This window comes from Lepidochelys olivacea (assembly GCF_965140295.1).
Source record: "Lepidochelys olivacea isolate rLepOli2 genome assembly, chromosome: 8".
NCBI lineage: Eukaryota > Metazoa > Chordata > Testudines > Cheloniidae > Lepidochelys > Lepidochelys olivacea.
In genome coordinates, this window is record NC_140418.1 from 2,700,078 (window position 1) to 2,720,857 (window position 20,780).

A 20,780-nucleotide genomic window follows, 5' to 3' on the forward strand; every position below is an offset into this window, starting at 1 on the left:
TAAACTGCACCCAACCTCCTGGTATCTCAGTGCCGACAACTTTTCTTTCACAGCTTCATTTGCACAGTTGGTAGCGAGCGCCTTTGGATCCCTTCCATAGCTTTGTGAATGCTGTTGGTCAATGATTTAAGTGGCCATCCTAGGGGCTAACTATTCTTTCACACTTGCTACAGGCTGGATCTTCATCAAAAGTGTCTTTGAAATAAAAGCAGTTCCATTATGCTTTTATACCAAGTCTTACTTGAGGGCTACCTTCTTCTCTGCTTTGTACAGCTCTGCAGGTGAAGTGTTAAGTCAAGTCTCTGGATCGGTATTTCCTTTAGAGAGCCAATGATCTTCTGATAGGGAGGCAGAATGATACAATAGAGAGAGTGTGGGACTCAGACTTGGGAAACCTGGGTTCTATTCCAGGCTTTGCAGGTGACTTGGATAAGTCTCATACCTCTACGAGGCAGGTGGTGCTCATTAGCCATGGCAAGCAGCCTGCCTAGGAGAAGGAAAATGCTGATTAACAAACAAACTGAGAACGTCAGGCCTGGCCAGCCAGCTTGTAAAAGTTGTGCCAATCACATGTGCTATGGGTCTGCACCTCTGGCTTATGGGACAAGGCCAAGCAAACCAAATGCCTTCTGACACTAATGGATGCTGTAGTTTGTTTAGGAGAGCGGCAAAGAGTCCTGTGGCACCTTATAGACTAACAGACGTATTGGAGCATGAGCTTTCGTGCGTGAATACCCACTTCTTCAGATGCATGGAGTGTAAATTTTCAGAGGCAGGTATAAATACGCAGGCAAGAATCAGGCTAGGGATAACGAGGTTAGTTCAATCAGGGAGGATGAGGCCCTCTTCTAGCAGTTGAGGTGTGAACAGGTGATGTCTTCAGGACCAGACTTCAAAGAGAAACTGCTGAGCATCAGTTCATTTGCAAATTGGACACCATCAACTCAGGATTAAAGAAAGACCGTGAATGGCTCGCCAACTACAAAAGCAGGGAGCAGAACTCCCTTGGTGTTCACACCTCAACTGCTAGAAGAGGGCCTCATCCTCCCTGATTGAACCAACCTCGTTATCCCTAGCCTGATTCTTGCCTGCGTATTTATACCTGCCTCTGGAAATTTCCACTTCACGCATCTGAAGAAGTGGGTATTCACCCACGAAAGCTCATGCTCCAATATGCCTGTTAGTCTATAAGGTGCTACCGGATTCTTTGCCACTTTCACAGATCCAGACTAACACTACCCCTCTGATACTTGTTTAGGAGAGTTTGGTTAACTTGTGGGAAGAAGTGGTTGCATATTTCTGGTTCCAGATTAAAGCCTTGATTCAGGAAACACTTAAGCACATGCTTGACTTTAAGCATATGCTTAATTCTGATTGAATTCAGTGTCCTAACTTCTTGAGGTGCCCTGCTTTGTACTTTGAAATAAATTGAAGTTGATGGGACTTCAGCAAACATTTTAAGTCAAGCTTTCCTGAACAGGGATGGAATTAAGCATGTGTTTAAGTACGTTCCTGACTCAGGGCCTTAATGACCATTTTTGCCTCTTCTTGTGACAAGGGAGATCTTCTGCCCCAAAGTTTCCTAGTTCAGCATTTAAGTAACAGTTTCCTGGTCTGGTGGCATAGCATGAGGTCATTGTCAGTCCACAGGATTGAATTAGAACATAAGATTGGCCATACTGGGTCAGACCAATGGTCCATCTAACCCAGTGTCCTGGTCTCTTACAGTGGCTGGTGCCAGATGAGTCAAAAGGAATGAACAGAACAGGGCAATTTCAAGTGATCCTTCCCTGTCATCTAGTCCCAGATTCTGGGGTTTAGAGGTTTAGGCACACCCAGAGCATGGAGTTGCATCCCTGACCATCTTGGCTAACAGCCATTGATGGACCCACATGCCACACACTTATCTACTTCTGTTTTGAACACAGTTATACATTTGGCCTTCACAGCATCCCCTGGCAATGAGTTCCACAGGTTGACTATGTGTTGTCTGAAGAGGTACTTTTTGTTTTAAACCTGCTACCTATTAATTTTATTGGGTGACCCCTAGAGTTTGTATGTTATTTGAAGGTGTAAATAATGCTTCCTTATTCACTTTCTACATATAATTCAGGATTTCATAGACCTCTATCATATGCCCCCTTGGTTGTCTCTTTTCTAAGATGACAAGTTCCAGTCTTTTTAATCTCTCTCACATAGAAGCTATTCCATACCCCTAATCATTTTCAGTACCCTTCTCTGTACTTTTTTCCAATTTAGAATATATGTTTTTGAGATGGGGTGACCAGAACTGCACTCAGGTGTGGGTGTCCATGGATTTATATAGTGGCATTGTGACATTTTCTGTCTTATTATCCATCCCTTTCCTAATGGTTCCCAACATTCAGTTAGCTTTTATGTCTGCCATTTCAGATTGAGTGGATGTTTTCAGACAACTATCCACAATGACTCCAGGATCTTTTTCTTGAGTGGTAACAGCTAATTTAGACCCCATCATTTTGTATGTATAGTTGGGATTTTCCCCCCAATGTGCATTACTTAGCACTTAACATTGATTTCATCTGCCATTTTGTTGCCCAGTCACTTAGTTTTGTGAGATCCCTTTGTAACTCTGAGCTATCAGCTTTGGACTCAAGTATCTTGCATAATTTTGTATTATCTGTAAATGTTGCCACCTCACTGTTCGCCCCCTTTTCCCAGATCACTTATGAATATGCTGAATAGCATTGGTCCCTTTGGTCCCTATTTATCTCTCTCCACTGTGAACACTGACCATTTATTCCTATTCTTTATCTGTCCATCAAGAAATTATATTTGTAATGGTAAACTAATGTTATTGATGTTGCAAAGTTAAGCACTTGAAAGTTAGGAAATACCAGTTTTACAGCTGACTGTGCAACCTTAATTCTGCCCCCTTGGGCACCGAATAAGACAGGAGTCCAGTGGAAATAAATAATACACTGTGACAGGGTCGGGCCAGATGGCTACAGAAGAGGAATAGAAGGCAGACATATTAGCCTCGGGTTAAGTAGGTCCCTTTTCCCTGGATAAGGTAACAAGGAAGGTTCGAGAACAATCAGGAACCTTCTGGAGGCAATTAAGACGACAGGCTGATAAAAACACCTGCAGCCAATCAAGAAGCTGCTAGAATCAATTAAGGCAGGCTAATCAGGGCACCTGGGTTTAAAAAGGAGCTCACTTCAGTTTGTGGTGTGCGTGTGAGGAGCTGGGAGCAAGAGGCACTAGGAGCTGAGAGTGAGAACGCGGACTGCTGGAGGACTGAGGTGTACAAGCATTATCAGACACCAGGAGGAAGGTCCTGTGGTGAGGATAAAGAAGGTGTTGGGAGGAGGCCATGGGGAAGTAGCCCAGGGAGTTGTAGCTGTCGCCCAGCTGTTCCAGGAGGCACTCTAGACAGCTGCATTCCACAGGGCCCTGGGCTGGAACCCGGAATAGAGGGCAGGCCTGGGTTCCCCCCAGATCCTCCCAACTCCTGGTCAGACACAGGAGGAGTTGACCTGGACAGTGGGTTCACAAAAACAGCCAAACTGAGGGCTGCTGTGAACCTCCAAGGTGAGCAAATCTGCCAATAAGCGCAAGACCCAACAAGGTAGAGGAGGAACTTTGTCACAACACACACAGGGTACCTACTGATGCCCTTGTTTTTCTGTGCCTAATACGTAATCCTTTTATGCTTTGATTAAGGGTCTCTAATATGAACCTCCCTCAAACAAAGCATGAACTTAATTACATTGTGGGCCCTCCAATCCCCACAAATAAGTTGACAGGTTTGTAATCATTATGCCCCATGTGGTTCACCCATCCCTGCTAGTCAGGGGCTTGAAGTGAGATCAGCCAACCCGTTGGCTGCTTAGAACAGGAAACCTTCCCCCAGCAACAGTCCCATTTTCAACAGCAACTGCCAAAGCGGGACCAAAGCCATGCACAGAATGTCTCATTTACCAGACAAAATTCTCACAAAACACAAGTGACACTATTCAGGGTCTCAAAAGCAGTCGGTCAGAGAGTAAGGTGTTAGGGCTCTAAAAGTTTAGCAGGAGAGAGGAACATGTCCCCTGGCCACAAACAGCGTGCAGCATTCCAGAGCTAATTGCTACACATTCCAAAGCCATGTCATCACTGGACTGCGATGCGAACTCTTTAGCCATTATGGATGGAGAGGGCTTATGGCCCCCCGCCCCCCAAAAACCCACATGCTTACCCTTTAAAGACAATCTCTTACCATCTACCTGCTGGAGCCAAACTAAATGCAGCTGATGTCTCTGTCCAATGTTTGGAAGCCAGTTAAAATAGGAACTCAGTTGTTTCTCTAAATACACAGAGTATATTACCTTAGTCATAAAATTGGGGACTTTCAAATCTAATTTGTTCAGCACTAGTGCTGTTGAAGGCTGGGAAGTGTTCCAGAGGAAATCACCTCCACGCAAACAGAGATTAGCAGCTCCCCATTGCAGACATATGGAAATGATTGCTTATAATCTCCGGTAATTGTGGCTGTATTACATTCAAACCCTGTTTTCAATTTTCTTAAACTTCTAGACTGATTGTGTTATTAAATCATGCTGGCTGATGTGTTTAATAAGGACCTATTAAATGTTTATAAAATTAGGGAAATAAATATGGGCTTTTAGTCAGACTGCGTGATGGATCTGGTAACCTATTGTTAAAATAACAGCACTTGTTGTTCAAAAATATACTTCAGGGCTCACTTTCAACTAAGAAATCCAACCTTCAAGGTGAGGTGTTTCCAAAACTACATGCGCAGATGGTTAAAAATAAAAGACACCTAATTAGAGTAGGTCTAATTTTAACTGTCAGAAAAAGCTTTCCTTCTGTTTCAGACAATGGGTGATGGTGCAAAACGATCAGTTTGAGAGAGTTTGGAATGAGCTGAATTCTGCTCTTGTTAACACCAGCATGAATCCCAAGTAACTGCACTGAGGACAAAGCATTTATTTTGAATTTACAACAGTGTACAGCAAAGGGTGGAATTTAGCCTTCCGAGTTTTCTTAAACAGACCCTGTTTCCAAGGGTCTGATCCAAATCTTGTTGAAGTCAATAGGCGCTTTCCCATTAACTCAAGAGGCTTTGGTCCAGCTCCTAAATGAGCAAGCAGTCACACTAAAGAATGCAAAGGCCGGTAGGAAAGTGAATTTTGGGAACTGGACGAAGCAAAATGTTAGGGGGAGAAAATAAAACAAGGGAAAGACGCTCTCTGACACAAAAAATCAGGGCTTTATTGGAAGGTTCCCACACACCCTTTTGTTAAAGAGACATTTGCTCTTCTCTGTAACAGTATGCCCTTGCCAAAGATAATTGTGAGATGTAACAGAGTTAACAACCCTGACATCTCCCGACCACTTAACATCTATTTTTTTTAATCTTTTAGTAGTTTTGATGAGTTAACAACATCTGTTTTCATCACTCTCAATTCCCTTCACTAATAGTTATCACCTGGCAATGAACATATAAGCATCTAACTTTTTATAACCATGGCCCACCTGCTAAAGTAATTTTGCCCTCTATCTTAAGGGCAAACATGAACCTGTTTTCTCCTGAAAATTAATATTTTATTTTGATTTTTGGGGGAATGGGGGGATTATAAATTAATTAATTGTTAGATCTTTCAGAATAAAATGCACTGTGTCATTATCTTCACATAAACTTTTTAAAAATATAAGTAGACCATAACATTGCCATTTCAGAATATTATAAAGTAATGAGGAACTTGTATGATTCACATTAGAGAGACTGAAAGGTTTGAAGAAAATTAGAAATAAGACTAATATTTGGCAGAGCCTTGTAAATAGCTTGATTGTTATTTTATATTGGCTAAGGTATAAAAAGCTGTGTTGCGTGCCAGCAAAAGCCAGGCAGTGTGGCCAGGTAGTTACATGGCTCTGTTGTTCGCCGGTTTCACGTCGGAATGTTCTTGCTCTCAGTAGGTTATTTTTGTGGGTCTGTTTATACTCAGCCAAAATAGGGCAAGGACCCTGCAAGGCAATTATTTTTTACTAAATTTTGTTGGTCTGCCCTCAGGGGCGTCCTCCCAGTTTAATTGTTTCAGGGATTGTTGCCTTCTGGGATTTTTTTTCTTTTCAAAATGTTCCCGGTAGAATTTGTTTCTGAACAGAGCCAAGGCTTTTTTTGTTTTTTGTCTTTTTTAAAATGCATGTAAAATTGCAGAAACCTGCATGCCTGAAATTAATAGAGGTGTTTCTTGATGCATAGATTTGTAAATGATGTGTCTAAAGATATCTTTAGAATTGATTATATTAAAGGGGGATAAATCTTCTGTGCCCTTCCCCCACATAAAAGGTTTGGAAATAGAATTCAGTTGGGTTCCTTGAATTCAAGTTAAGACAAACATGGGAGAGATCATTTGTCTCTAGTTGTACATGAAACAACTTATAATAGTTGTGGCTAGTACATGAAGTATATGTTAGACTCCCTGGATATAAATCCCAGTGTCAGCTTACAAGGATATTGTATTTATGCACCCAACAGTATTCTTCAATAAATAATAAGAGAAAAATCCAAATTTATTAGATTCTGTTTCTGGATTTATTTTAATATGATGGCATATTCTCCCTGCTCCCCCATCTTTACATTGCTACGCTACATTAAACAGAGCCACAAGGCTCTGGCTGAAATCAGCTAAAGACAATAAATGCCTTGTTATGGCTGCCCAAACACTTAGGCACATTAGGCCATCCAGAAAGGGGCGAGCGGTGAGTGTGCGGAGAAAGGTGTGTGCGGGGTGAGGCTAAGAGGTAGGAATCATGTCCTCTATTTTGTTATTTTTAGATCAGTCATATTTTTAAGACCATTCCCCCCCACACACACACACCCCACTCACACACACAAAGACAGGGGACACATTTTTCTCCTTATTCCCTTTAATTACTTGTATCGTTCATGACGCATTAGTGGGCTGGAACGGCAGCTCAGGCAAGTCAGCATCACTCTGTTGAAGTTAAAGGCGCACTGCTGATTTTTACCAGCTGAGGATCTGACTCAGCATCCCTCTAACAGACAGTAACTGATACATTTGTTTAAAGGAAAGAGTGGACGCGCTCACACTTTATTCATTTTCTTCCCCATCCCTGCCCACCCATTCTGTGCAGGTAACCAAACATCTGTAATTAACCTGATCATAGGTGGCTCGTTATGCTCTTTTGCTATAGAGGAAAAAGTGCTGATATAAGATTAAAATGTAGGCAATAGAGTTGGCTCTATATGTCAAAGCATTTTTCCCCTTGAAATAACAGTAGTGCCTGGACTGAAGGATAAATAAGCCTTTGAGGCTTTAAAAGTAAACTCATCAGTTATTTGAAAAGGCTGGATTTCCATCACCAGATCTAATATCCACTAATGTGCTCATTCATTAACCAATTGTGAGGCAGAATTGTAACTATGAGCCCAAATCTTTAAAGTTCTGCATCTCGTATGCAAATTGCAAGCATCCGCCTCAGTATTAGCAGTTTGCAAACAGGTTCAGCAAACCACATAGTGAATCGTATGCTGGTAGTGAGTTGGGGAGCGGGAAGGGAGGGCTCAGCTGAGCTCCCTGCAGACACCAGTCTGCATCACAAAATCACCACACGTAATACAACATCATTTTCCCCAATTAGTAGTCTCTCTTCAGGAAAGGCCTGAGGCGGTTGCAGCAGACGGATCCCTAGAGAGAGTGGTGGGGTCTAGGTAGACTTGCGATCACTGGCAGATCAGAGTGTGTGTGTGTGTAACGGAGGAACAGGGGCAGGGAGGCAAACCTCACAATACCTTTCCCTAGTCTTATTCCCAGCTCAGTGCACCTCTGTTCAAACATCACTAACACACTTTTTTATGCAGGGAAAACAAAAATCAAATAATTAAAGCAATTAAAAAGCTCTGCTTATTTGACACCAAAAGTAAAAACCTAAAGAGCAGACAAGAAAAGAAATAAACTAGGAAAGAGAAACCACTTTGACACCTTCCTATGCTGTTTTTCTGTCATTAACTTTGGAGCACAGAATAAGGTCATGTGGCAATCCTTTAGCTGTTCCACAGAACAGTGGTGACAGGCATTTTTACTGGAGAAAGCAGGGTTGCTACAGCAGGCAGTTTGGTCTGGAGGAATGTGCACAGGTTTAGATTCTGGGATCTAATCCCTATCAACTCACTGTTCGGCCTTGAGTGAGTCACTTCACCTTTCTATCTCAGTTTCCCTTATGTAAGTCAGGGACAATAAAAGTTACCCATTTCACTGCCAGGCATGTTGTTAGGACTAATTAATTAATATCCATATGGTGCTCTGAACATAAACACACTATACAAATGTTAAGTATTATTAAGAGTTTCTGGTCTTTATAGCCTATTACTAAAAATGCATAAAAACTTCCAAATCAACTAGGGCCTGATCCAAATCCCATTGCTATGTGATCTCTGCTAGTTGCAGAGAGTTGAAAAGTCCCAGGGGTCAGCGTAAAACCTATAGTATTGATTAGAACCCTGCTTCTTCTGGTCACTGGACCAGATGCTCAGCAAGGTCATTGAAGCTATGGTGATTTATTCTGACGTCAACGGGAGTCTTTATGCAGATTTCAGTGAGCTTTGGATCAGGCTCTTAATGTTTAAAGCTAAGCTTTGATTGGAAGAAGATTCTCCTGACCTAGTGTTTCTGGGCTAGATGCTGTCTGACTTGTGCATTCTTTGCTCAGTTTCACACCATGTCTATGTTGCACAGTGTGCATGGGAAACTTTACATGATGGGCTACCTTTGCTCAATGAAATGAGATTTTTTTTCTGAATACATTTCCTTCCCTAAAGTTCACAACAATCAAATATTGGGGGCCAGATTCCCTGAGAGTGCAACTCCACTGATTTCAGAGGAGTTATACCAGTAGAGAAGCAGGCCCTGTTTTTCAGGAAAAGGAATGTGTGGGTTGGCAAGGAGAGGGAATCAATACATGACATGGCAACATACACCCTCCTATCATTCCTTTGCAACTGCAGAGGGCCTCAGCTAGGACCTACTGAGCTTTTCAATGAAGTTAGCCTTTTTGCCACTGCCTGAAAGGCCGTTTTGCAGACCACCCCCCATGATGAAGCAATTCTGCCAACTACTCTCAGGTAAAAATCTGAAGATTTAGGTAGACTCCTGAAAATTGGAATCTTTCGAAAGCTAAACATATACAAAGTGGGATTCTCTTCTGATCTACATTATGTGCACAAACTACCAAGCTGCAGAGAAAAATCTAGTCAGCAATTGCATGCAGGGGTGGGGGGAGAAGGCAGGGAGATGGGGGCGGTGTTGTTTGGCATATGTGGTTTAAAAATTGCTCAAGCTGTTAGGGGACGGAATGTAGTGCTTCATTACCTTGGCACAAGCCATGGTACAGTGCAACTGACAGCGAAGGGCTCAAAAAGAAATGAAGAGTGGGAAACTGGAAGGTGGCAAAGATTCAAGTTTTCTGTTAGAGCAATGTCAGGCGGGAGACGAGAGAAGGAATGACGTAATAGGAGGGGGTGGGGGAGAGAAAGGAGGCTAATGGGGAAATGTAAAATTTCAAATGCAGTGTTTTATTACCATATTGAAGCTGCTGCTTATGATTTAACGACAGGACTGGCATGGAACAGCTCAGCAGCACAGGTCACAGTGCCAGCGGGATTTATGATTTTTTTTTAAATGCTGCAGAGGGAAAGCCGAACTCTTGTCTGGGCCTAGCAGGCCCCAAGCCCGGTAACTGCATTATGTAATCAAATGGTAGCCACTGAGAAAGCAGACTCAGCTTACAGCTCCAGGGGAGAGAGCCAGTACTGTTGGGTAATTTTATGGAGTCATTTCTAGTGGCTTTCCCTCAGAGGAAAAAAGATGAAGACTTTAACATGGGATCAGGGGCCTCTGGTCTGGCCTCCTCCAGGACAGTACTGCCAACGGAGATGTTCCTTTTATAGGACTGAACAGGGAGTCATCTCTGAGCTGGGACAAGTCCCACACTAAACTGGGAAGTTTTGAGCCCAGACAGGGCACAGCTGGGCTTTTCGTGAGCCTGCTCTGTACAATAATAAGCAGCATGTGTGGCCCGATCAGAGACTGGAGGTGAAATTCTCCCCTGTGCTGATGGCCAGCATGAAGCCTACGCATCATTTAAGTCCCACTTAAGCCTCTGATTTCAGTGGGGACTAGGCCCTGTGGTGGCTGCATTTCCCATTGGGTGAGGAGAAACACTGGGAAGGAAGTCAAGAGGGGTCGTTTTTGAAGACTCCAGCATGTGATCTCTGCTAGTTGGAGAAGAGTTGAAAAAGTCCCAAGGGTCAACACAGAACTTGTAGTCACTGGACCAGATCCTCAGTGGTGTACATCGGCAAAGTCATTGAAGCTGTGGTAATTTACTGAGAAGTGGGTCCACTGTATTCCCTGTTGCCTACACTGTTTATTTTCATCTTCTCATGAGGAAACATGGAGAGGGGAAATCTTGCATTGAACTGTTTTATCGCTTCTGATTTGTTTGTGGAGCTGCCAGCTACATCGCCATTGGCACTGAATACCTCCTATTCACAGCCCATGCTCCTCTGCCAACAAATCCAACAGCCTTAGGTCAATAGTCTGTACCCTGCTTAAAAAAAATTCACCAAGAAGTCTGAGCAGCTACATTCTGCAGCATGATGAACAAACAAAGGGGAGAATCATAAATAAAAGATCCTTAAATCAGAATAAGCAGATAGATATTTCAATAAACAACTTGAGATTAGGAGTTGAAGCATCCAGGAGAATTAAGAACAAACATTGCACAAAAGTCGAGAAACAGTCACAAAGACAGAGCCAGCCTGGTGGATAATGAGATGCAGCATTATTCATCTCCTACTGCATATCACTACGTGCATTGACAAATACATTTATATTTCCGTGGGATGAGTGTTTCCCGCCAGGTTCACTACCCATGTGAGGGTAAGGTAGTAAAACAACACCCATCCTGCTCCTTTCTCCACCATTACAGAGAAGACAGAATCCTTAGCTGAGGTTAAATTCTCAGGGTGACCCCACCCTCTTGTGTGTAATGCCCCAGAGAGAATCACAGCGAAACATGCCATGAGGCCAGCTCCAACGGAGAACACTGAACGGCTTCCCTCTTCCCTTGCAGATAGTCAGTGCAACATGCAGAACAGTAACAGGAAGTTCTTAACTCTGCACTGTATCTTCCTTTGATCTGTTTATAACTAAAAAGAAGAAAAGTGCCATGCCTTCATGAACCACTGTTCCTAGGAGGAATTGGCAAGCTTTTGACTCAGTGGGGAAGTAGATGAATGCCTTGAGCTGACATATTAGTCAAGGGAAGATAAAGAATAATGAAAACAGATTCTTGGCATCTGGGAGGCTTGATGGAGGTAGCTGAGTGAGGGTTTCATAGACTCCATTTCAGGGGATGGATCTGTGCATTGTATATAAACAAGAGTGAGATAAGGGCCCTGTAGACCATCAGTGACATATTGCCATGAAGGGTCCTACTGGCTTGTCACAGGCTTGACCACTAGGATGGCATTTTTGGGGCGTGCTGGCTGTTTGATGGTGTAGGGATTTTTCCTCCAGCCTGCTGTAATTTTGTAGTGGACCTGTTTATACCCAGAGTTTCTTTTGGAAAAGCAAAAGGTGGCTGTTGTTTCCAGGGAGATCTTTTCACTGGATCTCCTGATGGAATGAGGGTGCTGATGCTCAGAAGGAAAGACCTGTTTCTGTTTAACTGGCTGCACCCTTATAGACGTACTTGTTCCTTTCCTATTAATGTGCCTCTGGAATAATAGATGGCTACATGCAGCGGGCCACATCCTGCCTCTGCCAGAAGTCCCCTTTGCCTGCTTTAGTAGTGGAAAAGGGACTTAAAACTGTCCTAGAAGGACATTTGGGAACTGGTACCCTTGCACAATGGCCCCTTGGAGACCGTTATAATACAATGCAAGTTGGAACAGCCCTGTTAGTTGGGGATGGGTCCTGCTTTGAGCAGGGGGTTGGACTAGATGACCTCCTGAGGTCCCTTCCAACCCTGATACTTGATGGTTCTATGTGGCTGCTAGAGTTTGTGCTGTGTGTGTCCTTGAGAGAACTCCCCCACACTGTCTCCTGGATCATGGGGCTGAAAGGTGGTATAATGCTACATTTGCCCCCTCCCAATCCCAGTACATTGAAGGGGGCTCTGGCACACTTAGGGGTGAAAGCAATATGTTAAGGTTAGGGAATTATTGCTATTTATTTGTATTGCAGCAGAGCCCAACCTCCTCCCAAATCAACCCCCCCACCACGTTAGGTGCTAAACGCTCCCCCCAGCAAGAGGCAGAGATGATGTTTTCCCATAGTAACCAAGCTACATATGTTCTGAAAGCTGAATTTATGCCGGTGGTTTGTTGTTTCCACCCAGAAGATACAGTCTGATTTGTATATCGCTCTGCATAAATTCCTTGTTAACCTTTACAACCATCTGGAGTGAGAGTCATTCCCCATATCGCAGCAGACCACAGAAATGGCAACGCGCTTAACCTAAACCACTGAGCTTTATGAGGCTGAGGAGGAGTTGGTGCCAAGACACAACTAAGGAGCTATGAAGAGGGCTAATCAGAGCCCACAGACGGAACCTGAGCTTGCATCCACTGTCCAGGCCAGAGGGCTTTAGGGCATTCCAGGGTTCACCACAGTGCTGGCAGGTTGCAGTGGCCAGACAGCAACCTAGAAGCATCTGTTGTCATCCCTCAGAGAAACACAGTGTGGGGCATTCCCACAGGAGAAAGGGGAATGGGGTTGTTATTGCTTGTATTACATAGTGGCCCAAAACCATAGCCTTCTGTCGCTACCCGTGTCAGTGCAGGCAGCAGCTTAATACAAAGCTGCTGAGTCTCTGAAGGCAGCCACACACTTAATGCTTCAATTTCCACATTTTATTTTATATGTAATTTAAAGCCCATGGTGCCTTAATTGTAAAATAAGCCTTATTAAAATAATAGCTTGAAAAGCAGTGGGGTACCTTGAGCAGCAGAATGAAGGTTGCTGGCTTAACTGCTGTTTACAAGGATTTAAAAGGAGATGCAGCCAAAATAAAGCTGTAGAGATGTTTCCAATGTGACTGATAGACCAAAGACCCCATGATAATTAAGCCCCTTTTCTTTCTTTCTTTCTTTTTTGTGCTGTCTCTCGCTCTATTTAGCTACCCAAAGCACACCCTTTGCTGCTTTTATGATTGATGATGCAGCAAGGATACTTCAGGACTAGTAAGCAACGTGAGGCTTTGATTAATGATGGTGGGGGCACTCCCAGAAGACCAAAGAGACTAATATTATCAGAAAACAGCTAAAGCTGCTAGGAGGGATATGGGGTCCTGTGTTTTCAGAGGAAACTTTCCCTGCTAAGATCACCTTCCCACCTACTGGCTCCACCTGACTCCTGAAAATACCACACTAAATTCTCAGACACCCCAGTACTGTGCTTTGGGCAGGGATGTGGAGGGGAGGGTTAAGGTGGTTTTAAGTCATATTTGAACCCCATATATCCTGGGGCCTGGCAAGGGACAGCCTGCCTCTAGGGGTCAGTTAGAGCAGCCTCAGGATTTCTCTGATTTATACGCTGCTTCCCATGCCCCCTAGGAAATAGACAACTGCTGTAGTGAATTCTGGCCATGACCCCGACCCAACCCATAGCTTGCCCCTGAATGCCCCACATATTGGGGGCTGGGAGCAGGGCCTGTGTAAGGCCTTTATGCGAGGTTCACATCAGCTAGGGAGGCCCACAGCACTGGGGATAGTCTCAGGAAGCTGATTTCCCCCACTTTATGCTGCCAGAGTGGCACAATGAGGCAGTAATATAACTGCCAGTTAGGCCAAGTGAGTCTTTGCACAAGGCAGGGGCACCTCAGCAGAAATTTCTTAAAAAGTCTATTTTGAGGCTACTTCCACTGCTTTCCGGAACGTGCACTTGGGCAAAATGCAAAGGAGAATAACAGAGAGATGTCATAAGTATTAATAGGTCCAATGCTCCAATTTGTCGTGGTCATTTTGAAGTCTAATCCTGTTCTCGATCGTATTTGCAAGCCCTCCCAGCTTAGTGTCATCCACAATTTTTTTAAGCATATTCACCACTCCATTATTCAAGTCACTAATGAAAATATCAACTCATACCAAACCCAGGACAGACCTCGGAGGGACTCCACTAGATAAACTTGCCCAGTTTGACAGCACACTCTTCTTTGAATGCAGTCTTTCAACACGCTGAACAACCATCTTATCGTAATTTCATCTAGAACACATGTCCCCAGTTTGCTTCTGAGAATGTCATGTGGGACTGTATCAAAACCCTTACTAAAAATCAAGATATATCATGTCTACTGCTTCCTCCCTATCCACAATGCCAGTGACCCTATCAAAGCAGGAAACTGGGTGGGTTTGGCATGATCTGTTCTGCACAAATCCACGTTTACTGTTCCTTCTAGCCCCATTACTAGATTGGCTAGAATCTGCCTGGTGCTGTGGTCTCCTTTATGACTCTTAGAACCAAAGCTGAGCTGGGTTGGGGGAGGTGATACACCACACAAGCGCTGCTGGCTAGAGGCATTGTGCCTGTAGAGACCAGGAGAAGACAGATTGCCTTCAAAGACAAAGATGCTCTCCTGCAGCCCGTGCTCCCTCACGTGCAGCAAGCTGTTAAGCAGAGAAGGTAGGACAGAGGCCAGGACCCACCCTGTCACGAATAGTGCCAGGGGTTGGGGTAGGAGCTCCCTGTGCCTAGAGTCTAGCTAAAGATAGAGAGAGATGTTATAGCGGAGAGACACACACGCATACCACAGCTGTGATGGTGACAGCCATATGAGAAACTAATACCCTGTGATATAATTGTATTTAACATGCACTTCTTCCCACTCCACCTGTATTCTGCCCACAAATCCCACTCTCCCAGGGCCATTTCCAACATCACAAGTCCATTAGCTGATTCAAACAGCTACCTTTTAAAAAATAAAAATGAAAAAAAAAGTGAGAAATATTTCATTTTTTCCATTCTAAAAAAAAAATTAAAAAAAATCCCGTCCCCAAAATTGCACTGTTCAGATGCCCACAATGGGATTTAGTTAACCTCCTGAACCACTAACAGATTTATTATGTACATTCTCATGAAACAGCAGGGCTAGAAACTTTATCAAACTTTATATTATTAGAAAAGGGAGAATGCCAGTTTGGCTCCAAGCAAACTGGCTTTAAAGGAGTGATATTTGTATTATATAAAGAAGCTATTTTATGCTATTTTTCAGATATGTTTTAAATTTCTTACTTTCTTCCCCTTCTGAGCCCTGACTTGTGAAGTGATGTACCTGGCTTTATAGGAATGATACTTAAAACAAAAAACACATTTAGAAAACCCCTCTAAAACCAGTTGCATGGCAATTTTTATGTAACATGGGATAGATGCACAAAATATGTTCACCTGGAGGATGGTATAAAAATTCTTATTTGCACTCATTTTGAATATCCCATTCATGGCTTCACCAGTCCTGAGTAAAATGGCTAAAGTCATAAGATAAATGTTTATTTCACATTGGACCCTTCCCCCACCCCATGGTTCCCAGTAAAGTTCAGAGACAGTTTAAAAAAAAAAAAAAGCCTTATGGAAAATGGAACTTTTTGCAAAAACTGTTCACCTCATAAATTTTCAATTTTTGCAATGACATTATCAATATTTTAAAATCAAAGTTATATTCCAAATTATTGAATACTGAATATGACTGACTAAAATATTGATTAAAATGTCACAGCCTTTTGCGTCAGACAGAAAGTGGCTCAATTTTGAACCCTAAAAAAAGGAAACACGCAAATTAAAAAATTTCCCAGAAAACAGTTTTTCCCTGCTCCCTTCATTTTTGGGGCCCACTCTCGTAAAGATTTAGTACAAAACAATAGAGAAGCACTGTAATGTAGCTGAGGGGGATACAAAAATCTATGGTTATCCTCTTGCAATATCTGTGCAATAACGGCCAGTAACAGTGGATGTTACAGCTTCATATGGTTCTAATCAAATTGTTAGTATTTTACATGTCTGCATATTAAGCTGGTGATGGTCACTTGGACTCCCCACCCACTCCTTCCCTGTAAAATCTTGAGTAATATTAAATGGTTGTTGGAGCCCTGGAATTCTGGGCTTCAACAACATTTTCCTTCATTTTTCACGTGGCAAAGTGAAGGAAATATCTGGTAACATTTCAATTCCACATCATTCAGTGTGGCTTAGATAGGTGTGGTGCAACTAAGGCCTACACAGGAAAAGCTGATTTAAAGTCCTGGCAGAACTATTAGCTGATTCCCAAAAGATGTGGATATAAATTTCTTTTAGGCACATCTGCCCCGTCTGCTTTTAATTTTGAACCACCAGCTTTAATTTAGAAGCTGTACTGTAAGCTCTTCTTTTTTGTGAACAAGAATGACATAATTTGCTCAGCAAAGACCCAGAGCCAAGCTTTTGCTCTTAAGTAATCAATGAGTAGTAACCAACAGACAAATGCTCCATCTAACACTTTCCAGGGCAAAGACTTCTAATACAGTGGTCCTCAATCTGTTTCATAGGGTGGGTCACTTAATAGAGAGATAATCCAGTGCATACCTCCCCTCTTATTCACAATTGTACAGATCATCTCCTCTCACATTCTTGATCAGCTTCTTTGTGGCAACACTGGAAGCTGATCACATGGAATAGTAGTATTAGGAAAGTATTTCATGTATTTACAGCTGCCTTTTAATGAAATTTACCCATTGGAAACAGGGAAAGCGAGCATCATGAGACCAGCCAGCTTTGAGAAACTCAGCAAGTGCTCTGTAGTCCACTGCCAACCCTTTCTCTCCATCACTCGTGTCTTGTCTTTTAAAGGGTAAGTTCTTTGGGGCAGGTAGGGACTGGCTTTTATGATGTTTCCAGGCAGTACTTAGCACAAAGAGACCTTGATCTTAGTTGGTTGGGCACTCGAGGTGCGACTTGTCATGTTCTTCTGTACCAGAAGTGGGCTGGTCACAGAGCTTGCCTATACGCACAAGATGTGTTCATCATACGATCCTTTAATGCTCTGTTGATTGTTCTGTCTGAGGAACAAACTGTAGATGTCGATGGTTTCTGTTGAGCTTTCCATTGTTGGTCTCTATCACATATGATCTGCGCACTGAGATCTTTTTCTTTATGACTGCTGGAGTTGTCAACCCTTTTTCTTCCATCCTGTCGGATACGAACATGGTCACCAGGTTCTAGACCCAGCAGTTTTCTAACTGGATGTCCTCTGTTGCAAAAGTGTTTGTAGCCTGTTTTTGCCTTTGTATGTTATTTGGCTACTCTCTTCATGTCTGGCCACTTTGGAGATGGAACTACTGTTCCAACTTTGGAAAAGCATCTGAGTTGTCTTCCCATCAGGAGTTGTGCTGGACTATATCCAGTAGCTGCTACTGGTGTTGATCTAACTCAGAAGAGCAAGGAATGGATCTTCCCCCTGCAGGATTTTCTTGGCTGTCTATACAGCTCTCTCTGCCTATCCATTCACTTGTGGGTAATGTGGGCTGCTAGTAATATGACCAAAACCATATTTCATTCAGAATTACTTAAATTTTGCTGCAATAAGTTGTGGGTTGTTGTCAGTCACTAATTGTTCTGGAATATGGAAGTGAGCAAAAGTGCACTTCAGTGCCTCAATAACACTATGACATGTTATGTCTTTCAAGTACACTATTTCTATATACCTGGAAAAAATAGTTCACGACAACCAGGTAATGATGTCCTCTGAATTTGCATAAATCTGCAGCTAGTCTCTTCCAAAGTCTGTCTGGTGTGTGTATTGTATGGTTCAGCATGGTCTCTTAAGTTGATTTGTATTGGATCTCCTTTCAGAAGTCCAGTATCATCAAATCCTCCAAAGGTTCTTCCACCTTTCTCACTAGGCCCATTATGGTGGCCACACTGTGCTGAGAAGGTTGTTGGTCTTTGATCCTTTCATCACATGCACTCTGAATGCATAGCTTTTGTGTTTGTAAGTTGTGGAAATTTTTTAAAGACACCATAATAGAGGTTCACCTTAAATGTATGCCCCAAATTAAAAAACATAGTAAGAGAACCAAAGAAGAGCCACCGTGGTGAAACAATGAAGTAAAAGAAGCAGTGAGAGGAAAAAAAGCATCCTTTAAAAAGTGGAAGTTAAATCCTAGTGAGGAAAATAGAAAGGAGCACAAACACTGGCAAATGAAGTATAAAAATACAATTAGGAAGGCCAAAAAAGAATTTGAGGAAAAGTTAGCCAAAGACTCAACAAGTAATAGCGATTTTTTTTTAAGTACATCAGAAGCAGGAAGCCTGCTAAACAACCAGTGAGGCCACTGGACGATCAAGGTGCTAAAGGAGTACTCAAGGACGATAAGGCCATTCTGGAGAAACTAAATGAATTCTTTGCATTGGTCTTCATGGCTGAGGACGTGAGGGAGATTCCCAAACCTGAGCCACTCTTTTTAGGTGTCAGATCTGGGGAACTGTCCCAGACTGTGGTATCATTAGAGGTGGTTCTGGAACAAATTGATAAATTAAACAGCAATAAGTCACCAGGACCAGATGGGATTCACCCGAGAGTTAAATCAACTTCTGTACCAGATGACTGGAGGATAGCTAATGTGACGCCAATTTTTTAAAAGGGTGATCCAGAGGTGATCCTGGCAATTACAGGCCTGTAAACCTGACTTCAGTACCAGGCAAACTGGTTGAAACTATAATAAAGAACAATATTGTCAGACATATAGATGAATATAATTTGTTGAGGAAGAGTCAACATGATTTTAGTAAAGGGAAGTCATGCTTCACCAATCTACTAGAATTCTTTGAGGGGGTCAACAAGCATTTAAAGTCAGTAGTCTTTTCATGAATATTAAATTTCACTCTCCAGGAAGGCTCTATGTCATCACAAATGATAGACCCCAGAAACAATGGCTCTTGATTGCCTGTAATACAAGGCAGCTCCCTGGATGCTTTGGTGCAGCAAAGAGCTGCACCGTGTCCATAGTTCATGCATTTATTACACTGTGTGCCTCTAGCCAGACATACATCATCTCTTACAATATGATTTTTTTCTATACTTTGTGCATGTAGGCTGGACTTTGTCCCTTTTAGCCTAGGAGCTCTCTCTCCTTGCCTCTGGGGTTTTATGGCAATGACTTTTAACCCTCAGGTATCCATTTACAGTTTCTAAGCTAGTTTCTGGTTTTTCAAGTCTGTCAAGTTGCTCTTGGTTTTGCTGTTTCACCAGCTTAGACTGCTTTGCTCTCCAGATAGCTGTGGCCAGGGTTAAGTCTCTCTTCGATTATAGCTGCCATGAAAGGGGGTTATCTGTTAACCCCAGGAACCAGCCTGTCTGATATTTTGGGGGAGGTTGCATTCCCCCAAATCAGTTTTCAGCCAATGTATGCAGCACTCTTATAAAACATTCAACATTTTCCCCTGGTTCTTGAAGTCTCTGGTGGAAACATCCTCTGCCATAAACCACATTCTTCTGCATTATAAAGTATGCATCGAACATAGCAAGAACCCTTTCACAGTCATCTTTGTGACTGTCTTCAGTACAGTCAAATGTTCTAAAGGTATGCTCTGCCTGCTTTCCCATAGCGTAAATTAAAGATACCTGTATATCTGCAGTTTCTTTGTGGAGCTTTGTAGCAATGTGAACTCTTGCAAAATCCTATTTTCAGTCTGTCCATTCTAAAGGTTTGTCAAAGCTCACATTCTCTGGGGCATTGAAGAGCGTCAACCTGATTAGATCTTGCAATCTTTGTTGCTTTGTCCCTTCTGTTATTAGTTTACTTCTGACACCATGTAATGTTCTTCCATCAAATATCCACATATCAGAATATTGTCCATGAAAACCACAACTCCATTTGTGTTCTTTAACAATTCTGCCATCTTTTTGGGGAAAATTTCAGGTGCACTGGTAATCCCAAAAGGTAATCATCAAAGCAGAATCTCCCCAAAGGTATGATAAATGTAGTCAATTTAACGTTTTCTTTGGCTAAAGGAATTGCCAGAATCTGTTCGAGACATCCAGTTTGGAGAATACTGTAGCTCCTTTCACTTTGTGGAGGAAGTCATCCAGTGCTGGGAGGATACATTTTTCTCACAACTCCTTCATTAAGTCTGTTAAGATCTGCACAGATGCGTACTTTTCCATTCTTCTTTATATCTGGTACCATTAGGGCACACCGTGATGTTGGCTCAGAGTGTTTCTCAGTTATGCCCACCCTCTCCATTCTCTAACTCAGTTTCCACTTTACGAAGTAATGGGATAGGAACCCTGTGAGGTGTATGTACATTATATGGTTCGCTACCGTCACACAAATAAATAAAACCATAGGTCACCATTTATGAACCTTTGTTCTAATATCAGCTAAGTAATAAATCAGCATGCTCATACAATGCCCACACTAATACATTCCCTGTTCTAGACAGTTAACTTGGAAGACTGAGGAAAAACCTGGTTAAAGTGTCACAAGGTAAGTTTCAAAGCGCATGTTTGGCCACTGTTTGTAACAGACCTTCAGTGTTTTCAATGGCCCCACAAAGACTCCCCTGCACAGAACTCCTAGAGCCTGCAGTGGGAGTTGCCTGCATTTGATGGGCTTACAAGGACCAACCAATTTGGAAGAGAAAAGTAGTGAGATAGGTGCCTGAAAGTGAGTACACAAGAATGACACACACAAGTGGATAGAAAGCCAGTTTTCAGCTGCGTGTAAAGATTAT